We start from the raw sequence: 12,500 nt of genomic DNA, 5'->3' as shown, positions 1-12,500 counted from the left end.
GTGTGTGTGTGTGTGTGTGTGTGTGTGTGTGTGTGTGTGTGTGTGTGTCTGTGTGTGTGTGTGTGTGTGTGTGTGTGTGTGTGTGTGTCAGTGTGTGTTTCTGTGTCACTTGTGTAAACAGTGGTCCATCAAGCTGTATATTAATAAATCATCCTGTGTGTGTGTGTGTGTGTGTGTGTGTGTATCTCATCTGTGTGTGTGTGTGTGTGTGTCTATCATCAGCAAATAATACAGTGTGTCTGTGTGTTGTGGTTCTGTTGCCCGTCCAAACTCACTCCATTGGCTGTGTGTGGCGTGTGTTAAAAACACTATTAAGACGTCTGCAAGTTCTGTGTGATCTGTAATCACTTCATGTGTTACAAAATGTGTGTGTGTGTCTCTGTGTGTGTGTGTGTATGTGTGTGTGTCCTGCTCCTCAGAGGGTCGTGTCACATGTGTCACACACACACACACACACACACACACACACACACACACGCACACACGTCTGTGTCTCTGTGTGTGTGTGTGTGTGTGTGTGTGTGTGAACTGATCCAAAGTCACAGACAGATGGAAATGTCAGCATCAGTTTTTCTTTCATGTCACTTCACACGAACAAATACACCTTTAGTCAGAGCTCTGAAATAAACAGCAGGTCCATCAAGCTGTATATTAATAAATCATCCTCGCTGTGACGGCTGTGTGTGTGTTTGATTAATATCTCATCTCCCAAATCAGACTTTCTATCAGAGTCTATCATCAGCAAATGATACAGTTTTTAAACAGGTTTCCTGAAACGCTCCACGCCATTGGCTGGTTGAATTGCCCCGCCTCCAAACTCACTCCATTGGTCGAGAAAGAAGCAGGCGTTTTAGTGTTAAAAACACTTATTAAGACGTCTGCAAGTTCTGTGCGATCTTTAATCACTTCATGTGCCTTACAAAATAAAAAAAAAACACGTATTGGTTTATAAAGAGTATGAACCCATTAAAAGAGAGTGAAAAAACCTCCTGCTCCCTTCAGAGGGTCGCTGGCACATATCACACACACACACACACACACGCACGCACACACACACACACACACACACACACACACACACACACACACACACACACACACACACACACACACACACACACACACACACACACACACACACACACACACACACACACACACACACACACACACACACACACACACACACACACACACACACACACACACACACACACACACACACACACACACACACACACACACACACACACACACACACACTCACACACACTCACACACACACACACACACACACACACACACGCTCTGCCCATGTTTACAGGATGCTGATCATAGCAAGAAGCCACCTGCTCACTTTGTATCACGAAGAGGAAAGAAAAAATTGGACAAAGCCAACAGAACAAGACGAAACATGACGGCTGCGTCTCAAAACCAAGCCAACTGCCTTACTAGACACCATTTTTAACAACTTTTTCCCACTTTAAATGAATCCTGAAGCGATTTCAAGACTTCATGCTGTATATTAAAACCCATTATTAACACACAAACACTAACTATCAAATATTTTCATGCATTAAATTGATCAAAAGTGACAGAAATCTTTTACTGCATTATAAATATCTTCACTACTTTACTGCTGTCCTTTTGAACTTTTTATTCATCAGTTTCCTCTGTTTCCAATTACATTATACACATAAAAATAATAATAGAAAATGATAAAACGCCAGACTTGTCTTTGCCCCCTTTTTTAATGAGCTAAACCCAAGAGATCCAAGACTTTTTCTAAGCACGCATCTCTCAAATCTGACTAAATAGTGAGCACTTCACCTCTGCCGAGATAATCCATGCGTGGCATATCTAGATGCTGATTGGACAGCGTGATTATTGCACAGGTGTCATCTAGGCTGGCCTCAATAAATGTTGGTCCTCTCCTCTTCGAAGGCTTTGCGAAGTTGCTGGATATTATCAGGAACTGGGACACGCGTCCGCCGATCCAGAGCGTCCAGAACATGCTCAATAGGCGACATGCTTCTAGGAGTCGTCTACAGATGCTTGCAACACGTGCATCGTCCCGCCGCTGATGGCTGTGGATGAGCGGCACAGCAAAGTCTCTGCGCATCAGTGAAATGCACCCGTGTAGCATCCGCCCGTCCATATCATAACCCCACCGCCCCTCGATCCACAAACCCACGCTGCCTGCCAAAGTGCCAGACGCCATCGAACGCGAGCATCAGCCGAGAGCCTACGAGGATGACGAGCACGCAGACGAGCTCCTGAGCGCTCGAGAAGAAAGTCTCGGCTCACGCAAAGCGAGTGAACAACATGCGAAAGAAACGGGCCTTTTGTGTGCGCAGAAAAAGTCTCAGATCTTCGAGTTCAGCTCATGAAAAAATAAATAAATAATACTAATCGGAAATGTTAGGAGGATTCGGAGCCATGGAGGTCAAGTCAAGTGCCCTTTCAACTACATCTAGCTGTGCACAGAGAAATGAGACGTTTCTCCAGGACCTGGAGAACAACACACAATACAAAAAGACGGTGTCTTAGCCGCATAAAGCGTGCAGACTAGTGCAAAAGCAAGGGAGTAGAGTGCAAACCCAGTGTGCAAACTAGTGCAGAGAACACAAAATACTAAATATGAAGTGCAAGAGTGAACGGGAAGGAGTGATCAATGACGTCGATCATGCAGCTTCGATCACAGACAAGTTATATACAGCTGCAATAATATTTCTACTACATCTTCGGTCTTCTGTATCGTACCGACCCCGCACTCCTGAACACTAGTGTATATTTGTGTATGCATCTGATAACGCTGTACGCAGCTCTCAGAACATGCCTAAGACGCTGAAAAAAAGTGTTGCCTAGGTAGGCAGCTGTATGTGGGAAATGTAGTCCTACTGTAAGTGAAGGTCTGTAATCTGCTCTGCACGACTCTGAAACCGATTCAAAGCTTATTCTTACACCTTTCCCAACGCTCCAGAGTCCCTCCCACACGCTGTTAAAAATACCCCCTGATCCGAGATCGGTTTAAAGCTTTCTGTCTCACTTTATATCTCAAACGTGTCTCCTGAGAAATCACTTTAAATGAAGAGCAACTGGAGCTGCTTCTCAGAACCGATAATCGCTTTAACTGGTATCAATCTTTCATAGCGTTTTTGCTAGCGGGATTTAGACCCAACGCTCAACACGCTGTTTTCTTGACTAGCGTACCAAGCAACACTAAAAGAGAGAATTTAAACATTTACGCGAAAAGCTTGTTTTTGACAAAAGGCTGCGGTTGTTTTATATTTTAATAGTTTCATCAACTAACGAATTGTTAATCGCCGCTTTCTTGCCGTTTGCATTTTTTATAAATCTACAATATTTCAGCTTTGCACAGCTTAACCTAACGTTGATTTTTATTTGTAAATAACGGCAACATTTTTATTGTTGCTTGCTTATTTTGTCGAATTAAAAAGCAACAGTAATATTAACAGTATTTTACAGTTTAAGTCTTTTTTATGGTAAAACTGTATTACGATTGTTGCTTTTGAAAGTGACTCTTTTTTATAAAACTGTAAGATATTGTTAATATTGTTGACGCTCTTGTTTATCTTTTGAATCACTTTTGAATCAGTAAAAAATGAAATATCGGTTCTGCATAGCAGACGTTTTGACATACCGATAATCTGTATTTGCACTGGTCATTAAAACTAAACTAAATAAATAAATCAATGCTAGTCTTGGCGAGACTGCACATATACCAAGTTCAGACTTGCTAAGATGGTGCAAGAAACGGCGAGCAACATTGTAAAGGTGCAGAACGTGAGTCCTTCGAGCATTCAGAGATCTCAACACGATCTCAAACGGATGACGCTCGTTTCCGTACGGACTCTAGAGCGTCTCCTGAGCGGTGTCTGAGCGCTGGCGTGATGCGAGATCACTCCTGTTACCTGGCACGTCTTCGCCCGCGTTTGGCCGCTGTCCTAGGGCGCTTGGCGGGGCGGCCATATTGTGAGGATAAAAATAGCCTCTCTCACTCACGGCGCGCTCATTTTCGCGCTGATAAGAAGCTTCCCTGGGCTATCAGGAGGAGCGAGAGCTCCCGCCGGACGAGGGCCTTCCTGCGACTGACTCAAGAGCTCATGGTGTACACCTTTAACATGTTACAGATGTCCCTGATTAGTCAGCATGGGAAACGTATACTTCACTAACGAGATGGGTGAAGCACAAAATTCATTGAGAGAATTAAAAATTAAGTCTTGAATGAGATTAAAACAGCACTCGGTTGAAATTAGTGCTGTCAAACAATTAATCGCATTCAAAATATATTTTTTTTTTGTTCACATGATATATGTGTGTGTATTGTGTATATGTACAGAAAACACACATACAGCATATATTGTACATGTGCTTACATATTTATATAAATTCTATTATATATAAACATTAAATATATATTAATATATATTTAAATTAAATATATATATATATATAATATATATATATATATATATATATATATATATAATATATATATATATATATATATATATATATATATATATATAAATATATATAAATAAAGTCTTGAATGATATATATATAATAATGTGTTGTGTTTATTTATACTGTATGTGTGTGTATTTATATACATGATACATATGCACAGTACACACAAATATATAAATGTAAACAAAAAAACTTTTACTTTGGTTGAGATTAATCATAATTGCCAGCACTAGTTGAAATAGGTTTAATGTCAGCACTAAATAAAAAGACAAATATTCATGAATCATGCACAAAAAAAAAAAAAGATGAAAAATAAACTGCTATTATTTTAATGTTTAACCTGATCATATTTAAAACAACATTTTAAGAACATTTACTTGAAAAGCAAAATTTGATATCAATTCTAAATTCATTTATTTTTCAGTGCATAAACACATTGTAATTGGCTCAAACCGTGTTCATATTTGTTGTATGTGATTCCATAATAAGTCGAATATTGGTTTTTGTAACATTATAAATGCCTCTTGAATGGTTTAACGCGCCTTTGATGAATAAAAGTATTAATTTCTTTAAAATAAACCTCAAAACAGTAATGCATTCTTATCGTCGTATCTCCTCGACTCATTACGTATGTATAAATTCTGTAAAGCACACAAATAAATCCTCATAGCCGGTCAGCGTTTCTCAAATCAGAGACTCTGCGAAGAGCCAATTAACGCTAAATTTGGATCTCAGGGAGGTTTATTTCTGGTTCAGACTAATGAAAGACATCAGCACTTTCACTCTCGGGTCTGAGGGGAAACACTCGGGTGACCCCCGCCTGGCTGAGGTCAGCAGAGGTCAAAGGTCACGACCTGGCCCAGTCAGAATTTAGAACTCAAGCTTTTTATACCAGTGTAAAAAAAAAATAAATAAAAAAAGATTGCTGGAGTGCACTCAATGTATTTTTTATTCCTCGAATTCATGTTTAATTTAATGCGTCACGTGCCGTTTCTTTGCAATCATTCACACACTTTGAGTAAAAATAGTTAGCCATTAGCCATTTTTTAGTCTATTAAAAAGCCCAAGTAAGAATGAAAAGAGTAGGAGGCGTCCTAGTAAAGCGCAATAAAGAATTAACGACTACACAGAAACATCTAGCATGCAATAAATGTTATTTATGAGGATCCATTAGAAGTTTTTGATAAAGACAGATATGGAAGTGAAGCGCTGGATCTTCGACTCTCGGCCAAGCGTCAGGATTTCTAATAAGGCTGTAATGGCAGCGCTGGGGAAGATTATTACTTTTTTATTAAAGAGAATTGCTGCAGCGTTAAGAAGCACGCGCTCCGCTTTGATTTCTAAGAAAAGTTTCTGGCACAGATCCGGAAGGCAGCTGCTCGCACGTTTGCCGAATTAGCATTTTTATCTTGTTTTAATCGTGCTCTCCGCCGGAAAACGGCTGACGCCGGAGAGCTTGTTTTGCTGCGTGTTATGAATGCGCCGCAGTGCGTGATGAGAGTCCTCCCCGAGCTTTGATTAATGACTTTCATTTACCAAACTCCAATCGCGCTGGAAGACGCGCTATAAAGCTGTCGAGTAGCAACAAGACAATATGAGAGTCAGACAGATGTACCTGTGCTCGTGCGCGTCAATCAAAACCAGCGCGGATACTTAAGCGTCCTTCGACACGGACGCGTTTGCTTTCGCTTGATCCAAAGTTAGAGTCGCGTGAAAAACGTCATTTTCAGAAAGCAAGACGTAGAGGTCTTTCGTTATTAGCATAGCATAGTTAGCATAGCATAGTTCACTAAACCCAAAACCAGAAAAAGCTAGTAGGAATTAAAATGCTAGCTGAAATGCAATATAATATAACAAACAGCCGAAGCGGCATTAACGAAACTTCATTCGGTTTCACTCTGTGTTCTAAAATAGCAATAAATAAAATAAAAAAGTGTATAATTTTAACTAATAAAAAGGAATATTTTATTTCAGGTAGTTGCCAAGGTGACGCTTCTCATTTTAATCGATTGTGACTCGCACGTTAAAATAGTTCAAAATAAAAATTACATAAAATAAAATAAAAACAGGTGTCGCTTTCCTCAAGCAGACATTTAAACTAATGTTTTATTGAATTAATGCATGCACATAATACAAAGTAATACGCTATTTTAAAAAAATGACAAATAAAAGCACAACAGAATTAGGAAAAGTTTACATTTACTAAGAAATTCTAATGAAATCTGCTCTAGATTACTGCAAGGAATATTCAAAATATGGCGGAGGAGCCTTAATTTATACTCCGGTCTCGCTAATGAAGAGCACAGACTATAAATCGACTTCTTAAGCCGTGTCTGAATCCTCCAGAAATCAAGTCTGAAGTTGGGGCCGAGCGTGACGTGTCTCCGGCGGGTGAGCTCCCGTGAGCTGGGTGGAGATCGATACGCAACAGCAGAGGAGAAGGAGCGGAATATAAAGAGAGCATCGATCCGCGCGAGCCACGAGAGCGTCACAAAACCATCCCTCAAACATACATACACATTCAACAACATGCGTTCAGTATAATTCAGATAGTAGATTTTTTTATTTCGTTTTTAAATGTGTAGTTTTCAATTTAGTTTTATTAGTCGATTTTTTATGGTTTTTGTTTTAAAATGTAGTTCCTTATTAATTAATTTATTTGGTTTGTTTTTGTTTTTTTTGCTATTTTAACGGTTTTGTACCGATTTTATTTTAAACTGTTATTAGTTATTTATTAATATGCATATAATTATTAACACATACACACAAAAAAGTAAAAAAAAAAAAAAAAATATATATATATATATATATATATATATATATATATATATATATATATATATATATATATATATATATATAAAATATATATATATATATATATATATATAAAAAATATATATATATATATATATACATACATTTCATGTCGATATAATATAATATAATATAATATAATATAATATAATATAATATAATATAGAACAGTTCATGTTTGGTTATTCATTTGATTCATTCCCATACGAATTCATTTAGAACGAGTCATTGAATAAGTCACTCTACAGATTCATTCAAACGCAACGAAATAAGTGACTGATTCGGACTGATTCGAACGATTTGTTCAAACTGAATTGGGCCGCACACGCACACACGTACGTCAAGCGCGCAAAGACACGATGTTTCAGAAGCGAATCAATACGGAGCCAAGACATTTCTGATGTGAATTACTGACTGCGTGTCCTCTCGAGAGCTCCGATCTCTAAATTCCCTCGACAGCATTCACAACCACAGAGAAACGTCCAATTAACGAGCGCTCCGCGCGATAGCGCCGTACGACACACAACGTGCCCGGGCTGATCATTAGGCCCAAAACGCTCATTAGACCAGATTCAGACGTTATGAATAAGAATCATCACCAGTGATTCATACTGATACAATCAGCTTCGGGAAAATGAGCTCGCCTTATTCAGTTTGTGTGATAAATATTCCATGATTCGTATTCTAATAGATCTCCCTCATAAATATTTATGAGAAATAATGCCTGGGAAATGGAGGCGAATTGTTCGGGAGTTTGGAGAGCTCTTTATATGATATTGTATTCGAAATAAACGACCGAAGCACAGATTTAATCAAGCACTACTCAATGCCAGGCAAATAATTTCCTCAGCGCTAACAGAGATTCAATTTTAATCAAGCTTAAGTTTATTCTCAAGTAGAAGAATAGACGAGTGCTTAAAGACATGGAGATCAGAAAATTATTTGAATCATAACAGCGAATCATCTCAAACAACTAACGTGATTCGCTGGCTTTCCCAGATTCGCTCGATCTAGAGGAAAGTTAATAACTGATAACTAATCAAAGTAAGCTTAAGTAAACGAATAAATAATAAACAGGTTGAAATAGGTTAATAATAAATTGCATAAACCTCGTTTAAAGACTTTTAATGGAACATTTTACTTCACGTGAACATTTTAAAATGTTGCTGCTTATTTCAGAACGTTCAAATAACGTTGAAGACTAACATTGCCGTAACGTTGCGGAATCGAATGTTCCCTTCAGGTTCACAAAGCTGAGTTTAAGAAGTAATGACTTCAGAACCTGACGGCAAGCTTAGCGAAAAGATCTCAGAACATGTTTGGGTTTCGTGTCATTTATCCTGACTTGATCAACACCTGCAGAGAAACAGAGCAAAGCCATTCTGTTTTCACTCTATTTTTAAAATCTGTGATATCAGCTGACTGGGAGAGCTCTCACAACTTTCACTACTGATTTTAAGGTGCTAGAACAAAATTTTCTTAAAGCTATGTTTAAGTAACGTTCTATGACATCATATTTGATATATATTCTCATTATGTTAGAGCAGCATTCTCGGAACGTTCTCATGATGTTGTTTGTTCTTGATGAACGTTCTCATGACGCTGAGAAAACGTTAGCAGGCAAACGTTCTCAAACGTTCTCATGATGTTGTTTGTTCTTGATGAACGTTCTCATAATGTTGAGAAAACATTCTTAAAACATTCTCAAACATTCCAATGTTATTTGTTCTTGAACGTTCTCAAACATTCCAATGTTATTTGTTCTTGAACGTTCTCGTGACGCTGAGAAAACGTTAGCAGGCAAACATTCTCAAACGTTCTAATGATTTATTTGTTCTTGATGAACGTTCTCATAATGTTGAGAAAACATACTTAAAACATTCTCAAACCTTCCAATGTTATTTGTTCTTGAACGTTCTCATGAGAAAACATTCTTAAAACATTCTCAGAACGTTCTTATGATGTTGAACGAAAAAACATTCTTAAAACATAGCTTATGAGAGAAAACAAAGGCAAACGTTCTCAAACGTTCTCATGATGTTGTTTGTTCTTGATGAACGTTCTCATGATGTTGAGAAAACATACTTAAAACATTCTCAAACGTTCTTATGATGTTGTTTGTTCTTGATGAACATTCTCATGACGTTGACTGTTCTAATGAAATTGTTCTTAATGCAGGCAAACATTCTCAAACATTCTCAAACGTTCTAATGATTCTAATGATGTTAATTGTTCTTGATTAACATTCTCATGATGTTGAGAAAACATTCTTAAAACATTCTCAGAACGTTCTCATGATGTTGTTAGATCTTGATGAATGTTTTCATGATGTTGAGAAAATGTTAGAGAAATACTCTCAAACGTTCTAATGATGTTATTTGTTCTTGATTAACGTTCTCATGATGTTGAGAAAACGTTAGCAGACAAACCTTCTCAAACGTTCTAATGATGTTATTTGTTCTTGATGAACGTTCTTGTGATGTTGAGAAAACATTCTTAAAACATTCTCAAACGTTCTTATGATGTTGTTTGTTCTTGATGAACATTCTCATGACGTTGAGAAAACGTTAGCAGACAAACATTCTCAGAACGTTCTCATGATGTTATTAGCTCTTGATGAACGTTCTCGTGATGTTGAGAAAAAAAGAATTCATAGTGTTGAGAAAACATTCTTGTAGAATATTGAAATAAACGAATATTCAAATAACATGTTTGTGGTAAAAATAAAGTCTTGTGTAAACTTTAAATAGCGTTCTAATCACAGAAAAATAACTCGACATTTTAACATTTGGAGAATACTAAAAACAGCGTCCCAAATAATGTTTTTTGGTAAAAAAAAAAACAAAAACATATAAATGTTGCATGAAAGATTTGTGCAAACTGGACATTTGAACATTTTAAAAAGCACGTCCCCACAACAGACGTGTTCCCTGGGAAGCAGAATCCAGGTCAGCGTTAAACCTGCTACGTTTACTACAAAAGTAAAAAAAGCGATCCCCGTCGGAATGAAACGCAAAAACATATTTCCAAAATAACTAAAGCAGACAGTCAGTGAAAAGCTTACGTGACTTCACTGGCTCCGGCTCCTAACACACAAGATGTTTGAGAGCGTGTTAAAATAAATCTCTGGCAGCGTTTAGCGCGTCTGACAGCACATGTGTCTTTCATCCAGCCCTCAGCCCTCCATCATGTCCTCCTCAATCAGACGAGCTATTCATCCCGGCGCTCCATCTTTTCATCTCTTTATCTTTCCCAGGGCCCTGGGAAGGACGGGTTATATTCATTTCCTAATTGCTGAGCTCAAATGCAGCATTCAGCGCTCTATTTCTGTCACAGATGCTGAGGAGATCTTTGACACACGCCGTGTGAGAGATGCGACGTTAAGAAAGAGGATCTGAGAGGATCCCGTCTCCACTGAGAGTCCGTGCGTGGACAGACTCGCTGTTAGAGAAGTAAACACTACAAGCCAATCATTTTACTTCAGTAAGAGAAACAACCCAAAAAGTGATAACCTGCATGTTAAACGTCATCTAAAATTATTTTAAACTACATTTTTAGCTGTTATATAGTTATTATGTCTATTTTAATTATATTTTTCAGTATGACATGCTACATCTAAATTGTCATTTAAATTGTTTTAAAATAAATCTTTATAATCTTTTTTTAAATGTAAAATGTTATATACACTGTCTAAAATTATTGTTTATTTTTACATATTTTTTTAAAATGTTATTTATTGGATTTTATTTTTTATGTTGCATTTATTCTGTACTGTGACATGGTATACTGCATTTAAAATCATTTTATATAGATTCATAATTTATTTTATTTTAGTGTTACCTTCTATACTTCATCTAAAATTATTTTAAACTACATTTTAAGAGTTCTGTAATATTCTTCATATTTGTACTATTTTATTTTACAGTGTTTTATTTAAACAACAATTTTTTTACTTTCATATTTTCAAAGTTTTTCAAATTCATAAAAATCATAGTAATTTATATTTGTTTAAGAATTAATGTATTATTTTGATTTAACCAATAAAACCATTTTTGTATTAATGCCGTCGGTTCATTCAGTGATGTTATATATATATATATATATATATATATATATATATATATATATATATAAATTATATATATATATATATATATATATATATATATATATATATAAATTATATATATATATATATATATATATATATATATATATATATATATATATATATATATATATATATATAAATTATATATATATATATATATATATATATATATATATATATATATATATATATATATATAATTATATATATATATATATATAGATAGATATATATATAGATATAGATATAGATATTTATTTATTTATTTATTTTATTTTCCTATTTTATTTTCCAATTCTAGGTCACTATTTGTAAATGTGAGAAAAAAAGACATATTTACTCTTAGAATATTAGATTTATATTACTCATAGAAATCTTAAAAATACAGTAGAAAAAGCAAAAAGACCAAAAAAAAGTAACTTGGTAAGAGGTGATGAAAGGTTATGAAAAAACAAATAAGGCTTTATGGAGCAAAAGAAAATTTCAACTGGACGTCCAGGAAAAGATAATGTCATAAAAGCGTATGCGAGGCCATCTAGCAAATAACAGAAAGCTGTGCTGGACAGATTATCAGATCGGACAGAGACTCGCTCTCCTGCTCCATTCAGAAAGAACAGACTTTGCGCTCAACGCTTCGGTCCATTTCTTCAAAGGTGGGAGAGAAGAAGAGAACAACAGAGAGACGAGATGACAGGCGTGAACGAGGAAACATGACGAAACAAGAGAGACAGATAGATATAGAGAACGTTATAGGCAGTTTCGAATGGAAAGTGAACTGCTGAAAAAACAAAACCAGTCTTTGTTTTGGCAGCCTAGTTATTGAATATTCAAATAAGTCTCTCTCTCTTCTGTGAGAAACAGAACTTAGTATGATATACAGCACATGCATGCATACACTAAAATAAACGCTCTCAGATCAACAATCGACTCAAAACATAGAAAACATCATACGAAACCCAACCTACAACACTATTAAATAATAAAAATATGGAAATAGGTATATATAAAAATACAAAAAAATAACGGATCAACTGAAGAAAACATGAAATTTTAAAATAAAAAATTACAATGAAACCTA

At 36.0% G+C, this 12,500-nt stretch overlaps 1 protein-coding gene across 2 annotated transcripts in view; it reads right to left on the bottom strand.

Annotated features, from left to right (window-relative positions):
* Nucleotides 1-12,500, bottom strand: part of igsf11 (immunoglobulin superfamily member 11) — an 87,038-nt gene that overhangs the window by 23,419 nt on the left and 51,119 nt on the right. The window contains exon 1 of one of the 2 annotated variants that reach the window (XM_043230472.1): nt 10,376-10,500. The exons of the other annotated variant lie outside the window; for it this stretch is intronic. The gene's annotated coding sequence lies outside the window, so the exon portion shown is untranslated. Of the gene's footprint in view, nt 1-10,375; nt 10,501-12,500 lie in introns of those variants that run through there. 2 annotated transcript variants of the gene reach the window in all.

The sequence above is a fragment of the Puntigrus tetrazona genome, unplaced genomic scaffold (assembly GCF_018831695.1).
Source record: "Puntigrus tetrazona isolate hp1 unplaced genomic scaffold, ASM1883169v1 S000000151, whole genome shotgun sequence".
Classification (NCBI taxonomy): domain Eukaryota; kingdom Metazoa; phylum Chordata; class Actinopteri; order Cypriniformes; family Cyprinidae; genus Puntigrus; species Puntigrus tetrazona.
This window is presented reverse-complemented; position numbering and strand designations above follow the sequence as displayed.